General features: G+C 35.7%; 1 long non-coding RNA gene and 1 pseudogene across 1 annotated transcript; both read left to right on the top strand.

The window, feature by feature from the left end:
- The first annotated feature begins 652 nt into the window (after positions 1–652).
- On the top strand, positions 653–2,478 carry LOC127106026 (uncharacterized). The gene is made up of 2 exons (XR_007795215.1): positions 653–1,113; positions 1,884–2,478. It is a non-coding gene; the product is annotated as an uncharacterized LOC127106026 (long non-coding RNA).
- Positions 2,479–4,522: 2,044 nt separating this feature from the next.
- LOC127104055 (BTB/POZ domain-containing protein At1g50280-like) lies at positions 4,523–5,362 on the top strand (annotated as a pseudogene).
- The last annotated feature ends 8,642 nt before the right edge of the window (positions 5,363–14,004 follow it).

The following is a 14,004-nucleotide window of genomic DNA, read 5'->3' as shown; positions in this document are numbered from 1 at the left end:
ATGCTCGTACTTCACCAAAAGAGACGTATCGTACGGCCCTCCTGAATATCCAGTCGGCTCAGCTGCAGCTGCAGATGAAGATGCACCCCGGTCTAACATGCGGACTGGAATCCGGCCATCTGCACCTCTTCTTCGAACCACTGCAAAAATAATGTTAAAAAAAATAATTAAAATTAAAAAAAAAAAAATTACGTACCGGAACACTTCAAAGAAGAGTTCCGGTTAGTAAAAAACACAAAAAGCCTTCCGGAACACTTTCTTAAAGAGTTCCGGTATACATCATCCAAACCGGAAGTCTTTAAGAAAGTGTTCCGGTATACAAATATACAAACCGAAAGACTTTCTAAAAGACTTCCGGTTCAGTGTCCCTTAAAGACAACAAACCGGAACTCTTTAGAGAAGTGTTTTGATATACAATTATCCAAACCGGAAGACTTACTCTTAAGTGTTCCGGTATACAATGCAAAAACACCAAATATTTTTCTTCTCCGGAAGTCTTCAACGAAAATGGTAAAAAAAATTTGAAAAGGAAAATATACCCTATTTATATGAGGGTATTTTGGTAAAAAAATTTAAATGTAGGGGTATGGATACAATTGTAGGGGTATAGGGTAAAATTTTCGATAAAAATTAATAAAACCATTGGGGCCAAAAGCCCATGTCTCCCCCAAAGAATTCCCAAAACCAGCTTCAATACCCACATGACCGACCCAAACCGGATCCCACATGAAAGCACCTCTTCCATGACCTAGCCCCAATTCGTGACGCTGGAATTCTCTCCCAATTCACCTACGCCGCCATGAAATCTCACCATCGCCTTCAATGTTTTTCCCAAGACCGGATTTCAAATGAAACAAAATACAACGGCGTAACGATAATACTCTCTCGAAGCTCACGAAATCAGAATATCGAGAGGAGAAGAGACCTACCGGATTCGATGTGTCGTTGATGTTCATCGTTCTTCAATCACAGTGTACTGAAGATGAATGACAAAGGTTCCGTTCGCGTGTAAGCTTCGTATTCATGATGAAGATGAACATGTTGTTGATGACGAAGAGTGGCTTCGATTCGTGCCATGTATTTGTTGAGATAATCTACTTCGAAACTCCCTTGGTATGCCCTTGCTTCGATGCTCTCACTTTTTCTCTGTATTGTGCTTCTTCTTCCTTCCGTATCAATTTTCTTTCTGAGAAATTTTTGTCGCAATTTTGTATTCGGTTGGAATTGTTGTGGGTGATTGGAATTTAGTTATGGAGTTGTGTGGTTTTAGAAGCAATGAGGTTAGGGGATTGCAGAGTGAAGTTGAAGGTGAGGAGGTAATGGAAATTCTGTTATGGAGGTTGGAGCGGTTAGGGGTTGTGTATGATTGAGGAGAGGGTTTGAAGAAGTTGCAGGATTTGGAAGATGGTTGAAGGTGAAGTTAGGAGTTGAAGATAGGGGAGCGCTTTTGGATTGTCATGGAAAGGGGAATTCAGTTAGGAAGTGAGGGGTTCGTTTTAATCTGTTTTCAGGTTGTTGGAATGTGAAGAAGGTTAGAAAAGGGTTCCGTTTTGTGATTGAAGGGGTTGAAGTTAGAGTTTGCTATATTATCATTTTTTTCAAATTTTCTTAGAGGGTGATTATTAGGTTTTGTTGGAAGGTTGTTGAAGTTCTTGAAGTATTGAAGTTTCGGTTTTGAGGAATGAAGTTGATCCAGGTCCATTATGTTATGGAAGTTAGAAACGGTTACGAAAATCGGTTAGGTTTGTTAGGTGATGGAATTAGAAGTTAGAAATTGAGTTTTGAATTGTTGAAAGAAGTTTATTATTATGGAACAAGAGAGAAAATTATGTTTCTGTTTTAGTTTATTACTGATATAGAGTGATTTTTTTTTTTGCTTGAAGGTCAATTGGAAATTCATAATCTCATGGCTGCAACAGGTTGTTGAAATGAGCATTGTCCATGGACCAAATTACATTCCTTTTTCTGTTTAAGTTAAGGAGCAACCTTCATATGCAATTCAAGAGGTTGTGAAGTTGAATATTATCCTTGTGAATGTAATTTTTGTTGTAATTTTGGAATGTAAATGGTTTTGGATTGCCCATGGAATTTTGATTGGATTTGGACATGACTATTTTTGTAATGTAAAGTTTATGTTGAATTTGAAATGATGTGTGGTTATGTATGGAATGGATGTTTATAATGGTTGTAATTTTGTTGTAAAAATGAATATGAGGTTGAATGGAATGTGGATGCATAGGTAGTTAGAGGTAGAAGTATTAGAATTTTTAAGAAGTACCAAGTTAGGATGTAAGGCAAAATGTCAGTAGTAATTAACTTGAATTTAAATGTTTTTTGCCTTTGGTTTTAAACCACTTTTGCCTTGAATTTTTGGTGAATTGTCCCATGACTTTAAGTGCCTTTGAGAAGTGATTTTGTATTTCAAAAAAGCATTATTGAATGGTGGAAATGTAGGGATCAAATTCTGATTTTTGGGCATTAATCAATGTTAGAAAGTGTTGAAAAAACAAGTATTGAATTTAATGAATAGTGTAAAATTTTCCTTTTGTTTCTTGAGTTTTTCATGACTTCTTGATGATTTATATTCATGGTATGAATGTATAACTTGGTGTACCTTCTTCCTTGTAGTAAAGTGAACATTGTAGTGGAATAATAAACTTGAAGCAACATTGGAAAGTAAAGAACAAGTCATGGAAGTGAAGCTTGATGGAAGATAGAATTAGCATTTGTAACTATCATGACATAAATCATATTTGATGAATAATGATGAAAATTTTAATCAAATGCTTGTAGAATAGGTCTAGGAAAATTCAGGAGTCAAAATCGAGTCAATGGTCAATAGTTGATCAAATGTAAATTGTGGATCAAAAAGTCAATTGTATCCAAAAGGTGTAGTTTTTTACACTATTTTCTTGTAATCCATTATTTTGATTTGTATCTCAAACAATATGCATTTTACCATGATTTCCAATAAATGAATGAAATTTCCTTTTTATTCCAACTTTGCCCTTTTACAGAGAGCGAACTAAGGATTTTGATAGTGAGAGATGGAGAAAGAGGAATCGCGCAGAAGAAAGAATGAGCAATGCGGGTGAATGAAATTTGAGCACTGCATGGGCCTACATCACATAAGAATGGAATGTGATTTCTTTGATTTCAGGTATCCTTGTTCATTTTCTAGTTTTAGTTCATTTTTGGGTTTTCTTCTTCTCATATTTGTATATATTAACATGTATGTTCATATAATTAATAAAATTTCTTCTTGTATTTGTTCTTAATGTTTTGGCTATTTTTGTTATAAGAATTTGTTGTTTGCATTTAGTGAAATGATTATTTTGTATAATTGAATGTAACATGAATATATGGTTGTTGTGAATTATTAGTGTTCTTCAGGGTTACTGGCTTGTGGTTTCTATCATACACATTTTCTTTGAGGGTGTTTGGTGGCTGATTAATATTCACTGAGGTTGGGGTTCTACATTTTTTGTGTGGCTTTGGTAAGGGAGTGGATCATGTTTGCAGATATTTATTTTGTAGGAGGTATGTATGTTATTATCTGCAAATCAAAATAAATTCTTCTAGTTTTTTTATTTATTGATTGTGGAAGGTGAAGAAAATCTTGAATCATCAAAAAAGAAGACGTCGAGTGAAGGAGATGGGAATTAGGATCAATGATTTCCCCGGAGGCTCAGATGGATTTGACCTAGTTTCAAGGTTTTGTTACAACAATGGCAAAATATTAATTACAGTAGTTATTCATTGTTGTGCCATTTTTCTTGGAATGACTGAGCAAGTTTTCAACAAACACAATCTTTTGTTAAGGGAATCCATAACTGGATATGGAACTATGAAGCTACGACGCACCATTCACACAGTGTGTCACTGTGTCGGACACCGATACGCATACGTCACGTGTACGACACGTATCAGACACGTTTGAAGTGTCCAATGAAAAAATAAATTTAATTGTTTCGGACACGGATACGACACCATATTTCAAATCAAGGACACGACCTAATTCAGAAAATTCCATAATTTTTTGTTAAAAAAAAGAAGCCCTACTAAATAAATTTTAAGATAAATAGGTTTTTTACCTTTCATATTCCACTTCTTTACTATAAAAATTATACAATTAGGATTCCTTCTTTTTTTATATTTCACTACTTTTGTCTCCACAAAATTCTTTTATCTTCTCTGGTTATTTTCATCTTTGCACACCATTGTTTCAGTTTTTACAAGGTATCTATGAATATCAATTATCATGTTTGAAATTTGTTTGAAAGTGTTGAATGATTTTTTTATTGTTTTATCTTAAATAAACATAAATTTTGCTACTCATTTTAAACTCTTTAAATTTTTTCTCCCATAAATAGAATTATCATATCAATATATAAAATATATATAGCTGTATCTGTGTCCTATGATTTTTACATTAACGGGGTCCTCATGTCCGTGTCTGTGTCGTGTCCGTGTCCAAGTCTGGGCTTCATAGATATGGAATGACTTACTTGTAAGTCTAATGAGTTGCAAAATGTTTTATGAATATGCATATTCCTATGAATTATGCCAAGAGATTCTCTTCTTCAACACAAACTACATCAGAAACAACCAAGTCAACTTTGACAAGCAAAGCATGGTGGTTTGAAGATTTGGAAGCATTTCCCCCAAAGATGATTGAGAAACTTTTCCAATGCATTCAATCATACAAAAATGATAACAAAATTTTTATCTTTACAAGATTTCTGTTGCAATTTCTGAAAACAGATACTCAAACCAGAAATGCCGATTACAGAAACAACAACGAGTATGTTGCTCTTGCCGAAACAGTTTCTTAGGGAGTCATATTTGTTGGTAAGAAAAAATTCTCTTACATAGGACTTTTTTTGGGTATTAAGGATTGTTTCTAGATTTGGGTTGAGTATCAGTTGCAGATCTGAGCTAGAGAAATTGATTGGTGGGGTGCTTGAACAAGCAAGACTGGATGATCTTTTGGTCTCAGGGTAAGATATGGGGATATATTATGATGTTAAATTGGTGTTAAGATTGGTTAGACAATTTGTTGATACTAATGGCTATGATGGAATGTCTTTACAGAAAATGAAAAGGGTTGGTAGATTAATTGGCAAGTAATTGATAAAGATATCACCTGATCAGAACCTCAAGATCTCTAAATTTCTTGGAGTTGCAGAATATTTCCTGACTCTGCAAGGGATTGCACTTTGATGGGATCTACAGAGCCATTGATATCTATCTTGAGGTGAATGCCACTTTCCTTTTTCCATTGCTTTTCATATGCATCATTGCTTTTGTATGGATTTTTTTTTTGCGGATATCAAACATTGACAAGAAAGAAATTCCCTAAATGAATTCACATGAACACAAATACAAGGAGAAAAAGAAATATATTAATAAGAAGGTTTTGGATTTATTTATTATCTTAAATTTGGGTTTGGACTTTGTGTGAGAGGAAAGACATAGATCAATGAAGCGTTTTGGATTGACGATTTGATCGAGGGTAGGACAGAGAAGACGTATGCAGATAGAGGGGAGGAAGAGTGTGGCTACAATAGGTGGTTAAGTACAAATTGGCAATGGTTAAGGCGGTGAGGATAAAGATGACCTGAGAGGCCATGGCTTGATTGAGAATTTTCAACACATGGCTAAACATAAATAAGTGGAGACCAATGCGGCCAACCATTTATGCAAGGGGGCGTTGCAAAGTGAACAAAACTTTGATCCAACAACAATTAACAGATGACAATATTGTTGGTAAGTAAAAAAAATAAAAAATTATGATTCAACGATAATTTCAATATTGTGCATCAATACACCATGTACATTGTATGCTAGACATCAAGGAAACCGATAAATAAAAATATTGACTCAGAAATATCTCAATCCATGGTATTTTTTCCCGAAAAAGTACATAAAAAATAGAGAGAAAAAATTCCAAAATATTTTATTTGGGGGATGACTTGTCCTTCTAGAAGAGTTCTACCCTTAAGACACCACAATTATAAATCCCGTGCCATCCATTCCTATGTTTTTGTTTTTTCTCACTTTCTAGGGTTTCTTCTGTCATCTCAGATTCATACTCTCGTGCTGAAACATAATTCCTTTTCCATGCCTATGAGTATGTGTGCTCACAGTTTTCGCATGCAACATTGTGACTTTATATTTTCTTAATACAAGCATGGATTTCCCTTCTTAAATGCCATGTTTCCTCATATTCTTATTTTTTTAGCATGATTTGGTCATGGGTGCAAAATTTTTGTTTAATTTTTTTTCCTCGGCTGTGATTGTTCCCATGATATCAAGGTTTGTGGTTGGATCGACCGTATTTGGGTGCCATATTCTGTTATATCACCAATAGTGGCTAGTGTAAGACCCCAATTTTGATCCTAAGATCCCTCATGTAATTCCATCATAAGCATAAGCATGAGGATCATACCTTGGCATCCTCCTTACCCCTCCTTCATTGGGTTTGTTTTGGGAGAGATCACCAAGCATTTTGTGATTATATCATACTTGTATATTATCATTTTACTAACTAAAATACCAAAAAAATATGTCTTTGCATTTGCCTAACTCTTTTGTAGGTAAGGCATGATCTCATTGATTCATCAAGATCACATCTAGGGTTTGAGACCCTCATGAACAAAGAGCACAACCAAGAATTGATTCAATAATGGTTATGAACATCACATATAGGTCCTAATGTTCTCTACATGTTATATTGATCAATTTTTCTTCAAGAGTTTGAGGGTGATTTGCCTTGGAAACCCTAGTTTGACTGGGTATCTTAAGTAACTTCTCCAACAAGCCATCTCACCAATTGATCAAATTTCTCAAGGGACACTCCGAAATTCATCATCTTAGGCATATATAAGCTACCATGAGCCAAGAAAGTCAAGAGAATTGGAAATTAGCAAGTTGGTTGATGGTGGTTGGCCAGATGGATTCATCTGATCAAAACTGGGTCTCCTTAGACCCTATCTCCTACAATTTTCACCATATGAAAATGATTCCAAGAGAAAACTTACTATAAATGACATTCTAAACAACTTTAATGTTGAGACATAGAGCTAGTTTTGCTTGGAAAATCATTTTCTATGTTGAAACATTATAGGTCATTTTGTCTAAACCCTAATTTGAAAGTCAACTTCCCAAGGCCATAACTTTCTCAATTTTTATGAGATAAAATATTTACAAGTTGCACAATCAAATTCAATGTGTCTAATTCAACTTTGATGTTTGGAGTGGGAGCTAATTCAACTTTTTTGAGCATGTGATATGAGGCTATATTATAGGTCACTTTTGACCTATACCATTGATCAAGTGATTTTTCCAAACTTCAAAAATGCATAACTCTATCATTTCAAATCCAAATGACATGAAATTGGTGACCATTTTTAAGGTGTTTGAGAGAGCTACAACTTTTATGAAGACACTTTTCTCGTTTGAAGCTCCTATAAAAAGTTAAGTAAGGTGGAATATTGAGACATATGGCTTGACACTTAGAAAAATTTTGATATGTTAAAATTTTCCAAACTTCCACCTCAAATTTCTCCAAGTTCCAAGCTCCAAATAAAAATGTGTTGATCATCAGCCTTGTTTCTCTTGATCTCACCTTTTCAAAGAGCTCAAATTCATTCATTTTGGATGAGAAATGCATAGGTTGCGCATGACTTAAACATGTTGATATCATTTGGCATGGATCAATCTTCAAGCAACAATATACATGTGCCTTGCAATCTAAGCTAACTTCAACACATCTGATCATTCAATTTGGACCTTCAGCCATCACTTCATGGGCCTATGCGCGCCCATGCAGCTTTGCATCATCATTTGCCAATTTTGGAAAGTAAGAGTGAGTGTGCAAATATCACATGATTTGGATATATATAGAGCTTCATTTGCTCAAAATTAAATACCATTGCACCAACTTTGATCCCCCTCTTCAAACCCTTCACTCTCATAGGATAAACCTGATAAATTCATTTGAATTTGAGCTTAAATCTCCACTGTTTTGGAATTCAATTCTCCAGGAATCCATTGCTTCTAAGCCTTTCCATTCTCTTCCTGCAAGCAATTGAAGTGAGTCCATGTGCAAGCAAGCTCAAGATCCATCAAGTTCATACCTCCATTGAAGGTAATTTGCAAAAATTTTAAACTCTTCGATTCTCTTAAATTCTTGCTCAATTCCATTGATTCTTTGGTTGTCTGAAGTCCTACCAATGTAGGCAAGAAGATTGAGTTGCTTTGAGGTCAAATCGAAGCAACTCAGATCATGTACCTCAATTTTCAATTCCACATATCTCTCAATATATTTGGAATTGGAATGAATAGAGGTCAGATTCGAGCTCAGTGCCATTTTTTCTTCAAGATCATGTCCCTGTTTTTTATTTTGGTGATGGTTCATCTTGACCAGTCCGGTGAAGCTCACCGGGGAAGATGCCGGAGCTCTGGCTCCGACGATGAGGTGTCTTACCTCTGAACCATAGGATCCAACTCTCATGTTCTAATCCTGAGCGTTGCTTTGAATTACCATCTGTGCCACGCGATTGACTCATGTACATGTGGAGCGCGCGTTTTGAATCATCAGATCTGCCATCTCAATTAATGATGGAGATTTGATGGTCCACCTAATTTACATTTTCTGATTTTTTATTTTAATTGCATTTTCTTCAATAATTCATATTAAATCTAATATTGATCCGAAAAATATGGGACTTTCACCAAAATATTTCAAATATTTTTCTCTTTCATATTCTGAATTAAAATTATTTTTTTGGATCATTATAAATTTTTTAATGAATTAATTGATTTTGCATTTGTTTTTAATTTTTTTAACATATTTTTAAATGTCCAAAAATTATGAAATTTTTTCTCCAAGGTCCTTTGACCTTGTTTGACATATGATAAATCTCATGGCCATTTCTTTGGTGTTTTGATGAGATTTTAGGAATTGGACAAAACATATTTGAATTTAATGCATTATTTTATTATTTTTAATTGAATAAATGTCATTTAAATTGTGTTGACCATTTGTATTGACTTATTTGAGTTTGCTTGTTTGTTGTTAGGCCTTGGTCAAGGTTGATTTGACTTTGTCAAGTTAATATCATTGGATTTAGGGGATTGATGGAATGTACATCCCATCTCCCAAAATGAATGAATGATATTAATTTGGTAAAAGTCCTCCTTTGACCAATTTGTGACCTCATTCATCCCCTTCCCTCTTCATCTAATTCCCCTTCTTCATACATTCATTTCCATTTGGCCAATGACATCTCAAAGTCCTAACGCTAGTTGATTGAAAAATTGACATGAGTATGGATGAGATTAGGCCACACATTTTGCATATTTTTTGTGTGTGGTATGTTTTATGAGCATACTTCATAATACTATGTCTCCAACATGCATTAACACCAAAAGTCTATTGCCCGACCTCAAATAGTTGTGACTTCTACATAAGTCCAATTACGATTGCTTAACATAACGTTGAATTTGTGACATAAAAGGCATAAGCATTCTAGTTAGTGAGATTGTAAGTCTCCCCTTTTCCATGGTATTGTGTGGAAACTTGGCCTTCTTTCCTTCCTTTGGAAGATGTTTTAATTCAAGAATCCATGCTTGTGACAAGTGGGTTGAGTGTTCTCCAAAGAATATCTTGAAATCAAAAGCAAAACAAAACTAACCTTTAACTTACTAACTACTAACTTTTAAATTCAAGTTTTTACTTTAATGCAATTTACTTTTAGCATTTTATATCATTTGCCATTATACATATCATTATAATTGTTTATGTTAATGTAATTTTCACTTTGTCCATTTGGACCATATAGTGTGATATATTTTATTTGTATATACTTGGTTTATTTGTGTGGTCTTTGACCATTAATGCACATAATAACAACAAAAACCCTAAAAAACTTTTGTGTGGACTGTTGGCTTGATTTGTGGACCAATTGGACTTAGAAATTAGGCAACATTCCTAAGCTAATGGACTTGGCCAATGCCAACTTGTTGAAGAACCAAGTGCTTGCAATCTGAAATTCATCTGATACATCTTTGAAGATCTCTCTAAGATTCATCTGCAACATTGATCATTGTTAAGCTGTTATTTTGAACCTGTGACTTGTGGAATTCATCTGCTACATGAGCTATTTTGAAGAAGACCATGAAGTGGATAAGCTTGGATGAGGCCATCTTTATTTGATGCCTTTGCTCTTCAAGATTGATATAATTGTGCATTTGTGTATTGTTTGATTCTAAAAGTCCAAGGGAATTTTGGGTTTCTATTGACATACTTGTCTATTGGATTGCTACCCATTTGGTCAGATCTTTTCAACTCTAAACTTTTAAATTTTGTGCATAGGGTAGTCTCTTCATCTTCTCCCCATTTCTTTAATTTCAAAATATCTCCCTCCATTTTTAAAAATCTTCTTTGTGTGAACTACTTTTGTTCTAAACTTTGACCACTTTCAAAAAGATAGAAACTTTGGCCTTATGCCATTGCATTTTCAAACTCATTTTCCTAAATCAAACTTGTGAATAAACTTAACTATAATTGACTTAAACTTACAAAAAGCCAAAAAGAACTAACCCATTCAAACCATTCTTCGGCCTTTGTGCCTTTCAAACTAAAATTTTGTTAAAACTAACACACTCATTTTTTTGAATTTGTAGCACGAACAATGAGGTTTTGATCCCTCATTTTTATGTTGGTACGTAGGCACAAGACCGAAGGTCTTGTCAAACACAAAAATATAATTAATGAAGTCTTTTCTCATTCCCCCATTCTATTTGTTTGTAAACATCACTTTGTACAAAATACATATGCACACAAAAAGGGCTCCTTAGGAGTACCTAGGACACTTCGGGTGCTAACACCTTCCCTCTGTGTAACCAACCCCCTTACCTGATCTCTGACTTTTATTAGTTTTTATTTGAAAATTTCTTACTATTTGCATCTTCTTCGTACTTTTTCCCCTTTCCCTTGGAAACAATAAAAGTGTGGTGGCGACTCTTGTTAATTGATCTCTAGCTTGTGAATAGCTTGATGATCATGAATTTCCCGCTACAAAAATTAAGTGGCGACTCTGTTGGGGAGTAGTCTCTAGTGGATTTAGCCTACTTTTTGTGTGAATATATTTGTATATATGTGATATTTGTATATATATATGTGTGTGATATAATCTGCTTGTTGTGCTTGGTGATCTCTGAGTGGTGAGATAAGTTCTAACCCAAACTTGAGTGCAATTAAGATAGGAGGATGGTATAGTCATGATCGACTTGTGTGAAGCAGTCCTTAACAAGTTGGCTTGAGATCCATCTGCTTAGTGGAAACTCCTTTAGATTTGGAAGTGTCACACAAGTATTTGTGAGTAGGCATTACTATTTCTAATTGGGTCTGAGAAGCTAAGGACCGTAGAACATTTACTCCCTCTTGGCCTATTTAGGACGTGGTGAGGAAACTTCTCAAGTGTAGACTTGATAACAGTTGTTACGCGATACTACACTCAGACGAGTTTCTCTTGAGAATATTATGGGTCGATGAGTTAGTCATCTTAACCTGTAATATCCGATAGATGGAATTAAGACTCTGGGAACTTTTTAGAACATGATCTACATGTTTTTATCCTTAGTTCACTCCTTTGGGATGGTTCTTACCCAGACTCCATGCTCGTGACTTGCAACAAACCCTTGATTCTTGGTTGATCCAATCAAGTCTTGTCAATATCAATGGAACTTGGGTGTTGATAAGGTGTAAACCATAATCCACCAAAATGGATGATTGATCTTGACAATGACTTGATTTATCCCTTGACATTTTGATTGCCTTGTGTGTGATCCCTTATTTGTGATTGTTGCGTTCATGCATTCATGTACATCATAACATTCATCACACGAAAATTTCAAGGAACTAAGGTATCATTTGCAAATATTTTCAGACCATGGATTATGGACGAAGGAACACTAAGAAGTACAGTTTCAGATGTCCAGATTTGAAAAAGTTAAGGAAGCTAGCATCTTTTGTATTAGATCCCTTGGACTTCAAACAACGTCATGGGAAGCTTCTGTCTATCTTATCTGCTGATGTGGTTGAAGGACTCTGGAGTGTGCTTGTGCAGTTCTATGATCCTCTCTACCGTTGTTTCACTTTCCCAAATTTTCAGCTTGTGCCTACCTTGGAGGAGTATTCTCATCATTTAGGGATACCTGTTTCTAGTAGAATTCCTTTTAGTGGATTTGAGGAGATTCCCCGGTCACGTATTATTGCTGAAGCTCTTCACTTGAAGAAGTCTGAGATAGAGGCTCATTGGGTGAAGAAAGGAGGGTTATTTGCGTTGCCATCTGTTTTCCTCATCAAGGAAGCTACCACTTTTGCTCAAACTGGTAGTGTGGATGCTTTTGAAGCTATCTTTGTGTTGCTCATTATGGATTAGCTTTGTTCCCTAACATTGACGATTTTGTTGATGTTAACGCCATTATACTTTTCTTGATTGGAATCCTGTGCCTACTTTGTTGGGTGATATGTATTTCTCTTTGCATCTAAGGAATTCTAAGGGTGGTGGAACGATTGTCTGTTGCACTCCTCTTCTGTACAAGTGGTTTATTTCGCACTTGCCTCAGATGCCTGCTTTTGTGGAGAATAAACAATGTCTACGGTGGTCTCAGAGACTTATGTCTCTCACTGATGATGATATAGTTTGGTATGATCCGTCTTTAAGTAGTTTGGAGATTATTGATAGTTGTGCTGAATTCTCTAATGTGCCTCTCATTGGTACACAAGGAGGAATTAACTACAACCCTGCTTTGGCTCGTCGTCAACTTGGGTTCCCCTTGAGAGACAAACTTAATAACATGTTGTTAGAAGGTCTTTTCTATCAAGAGGATAAAGATCCCCAACATTTGAAGCAGAAGATTGTGCATGTTTGGCATAATATGCATAGGAAAGGAAGATCTAAGCTTAGTCTGCGCAATTGTGTAGCTTTGGAAGCTTACACTCTTTGGGTGAAGAAGAGAGCTATGGAGTTGAAGATGCTTTATCCTTGTGAAAGACCTATGTCTATGGTTGTGGTTGAGCCATTAACTCTCCCTAAACAAGATGTAGAGGAGTTGGAAGACGTGCTCATCAAGATGAAGCAAGAGAAGGATATGTGGGAAGAACATTTCCATGCTTTGAGCAAGAAGCATGAAGAGTTGCAGTTGGAGTCTAAGGACAAAGATGCACTGATTGAGCTACTTGAAGATCGAGTAACGAAGAGACAGAGAGAGCCAGAGGTTTCATATTCTAGCATGCCTTAGCCTTCCGTTGCTTGGAAGAAGATTGTTAACCAGCTTGTCCTCGAGAAGACTCAGATCAAGGCTTCTTTTGAGATCGAGATCCGTCACACTCGAAGGAAGTACGCGCCTACAGCCAGATGTTCTGACACTATTGTTAGGGATCCTTAGGATGATTAGTCTCCTTTTCTCTTGTATCTTTTTATTTTGGTTTCTGAAATTGTACTCAGTGTAATCCTTCCAGTTTATATAAATAAAAAGAGATTTTTGGTCATATCAAATTGTTGCAATTGCCATTTAAATATTATATATATTTGTAAATGATATAGTAAGTTCCTTGAAAAAATAAAAATCAAGCATTGCATCTCATGCATCATTTGCATAAGCAGGTTTTTTCCAGGTGTCTGATTGGTGTTCTTCTGTGCTTTAGCCAAGCTGATTCACCGGTACAATACCAGAGCCAATCATCTCTGAATTATGGAGCACCTTGAGCAAGAAAACAGAGAGCTGAAGGACGAGATCGCCCGGCTAACTGCCATGATGGAGTCAGTTCTTGCTGCTCAAAGCCAAGCTTCTCGAACACCTGCAGCTCCTCCCGCGAGGACTATTATCTCAGAAGTGGTTACCTCTATCTTGCCTGCTGCTACCGCACACTTCGCACCAAACCTACCTGCCGGATTCCCGTGGGGAATGTCGCCCAATTTTGTGCCAGAA

Source organism: Lathyrus oleraceus, chromosome 7 (assembly GCF_024323335.1).
Source record: "Lathyrus oleraceus cultivar Zhongwan6 chromosome 7, CAAS_Psat_ZW6_1.0, whole genome shotgun sequence".
NCBI lineage: Eukaryota > Viridiplantae > Streptophyta > Magnoliopsida > Fabales > Fabaceae > Lathyrus > Lathyrus oleraceus.
This window is presented reverse-complemented; position numbering and strand designations above follow the sequence as displayed.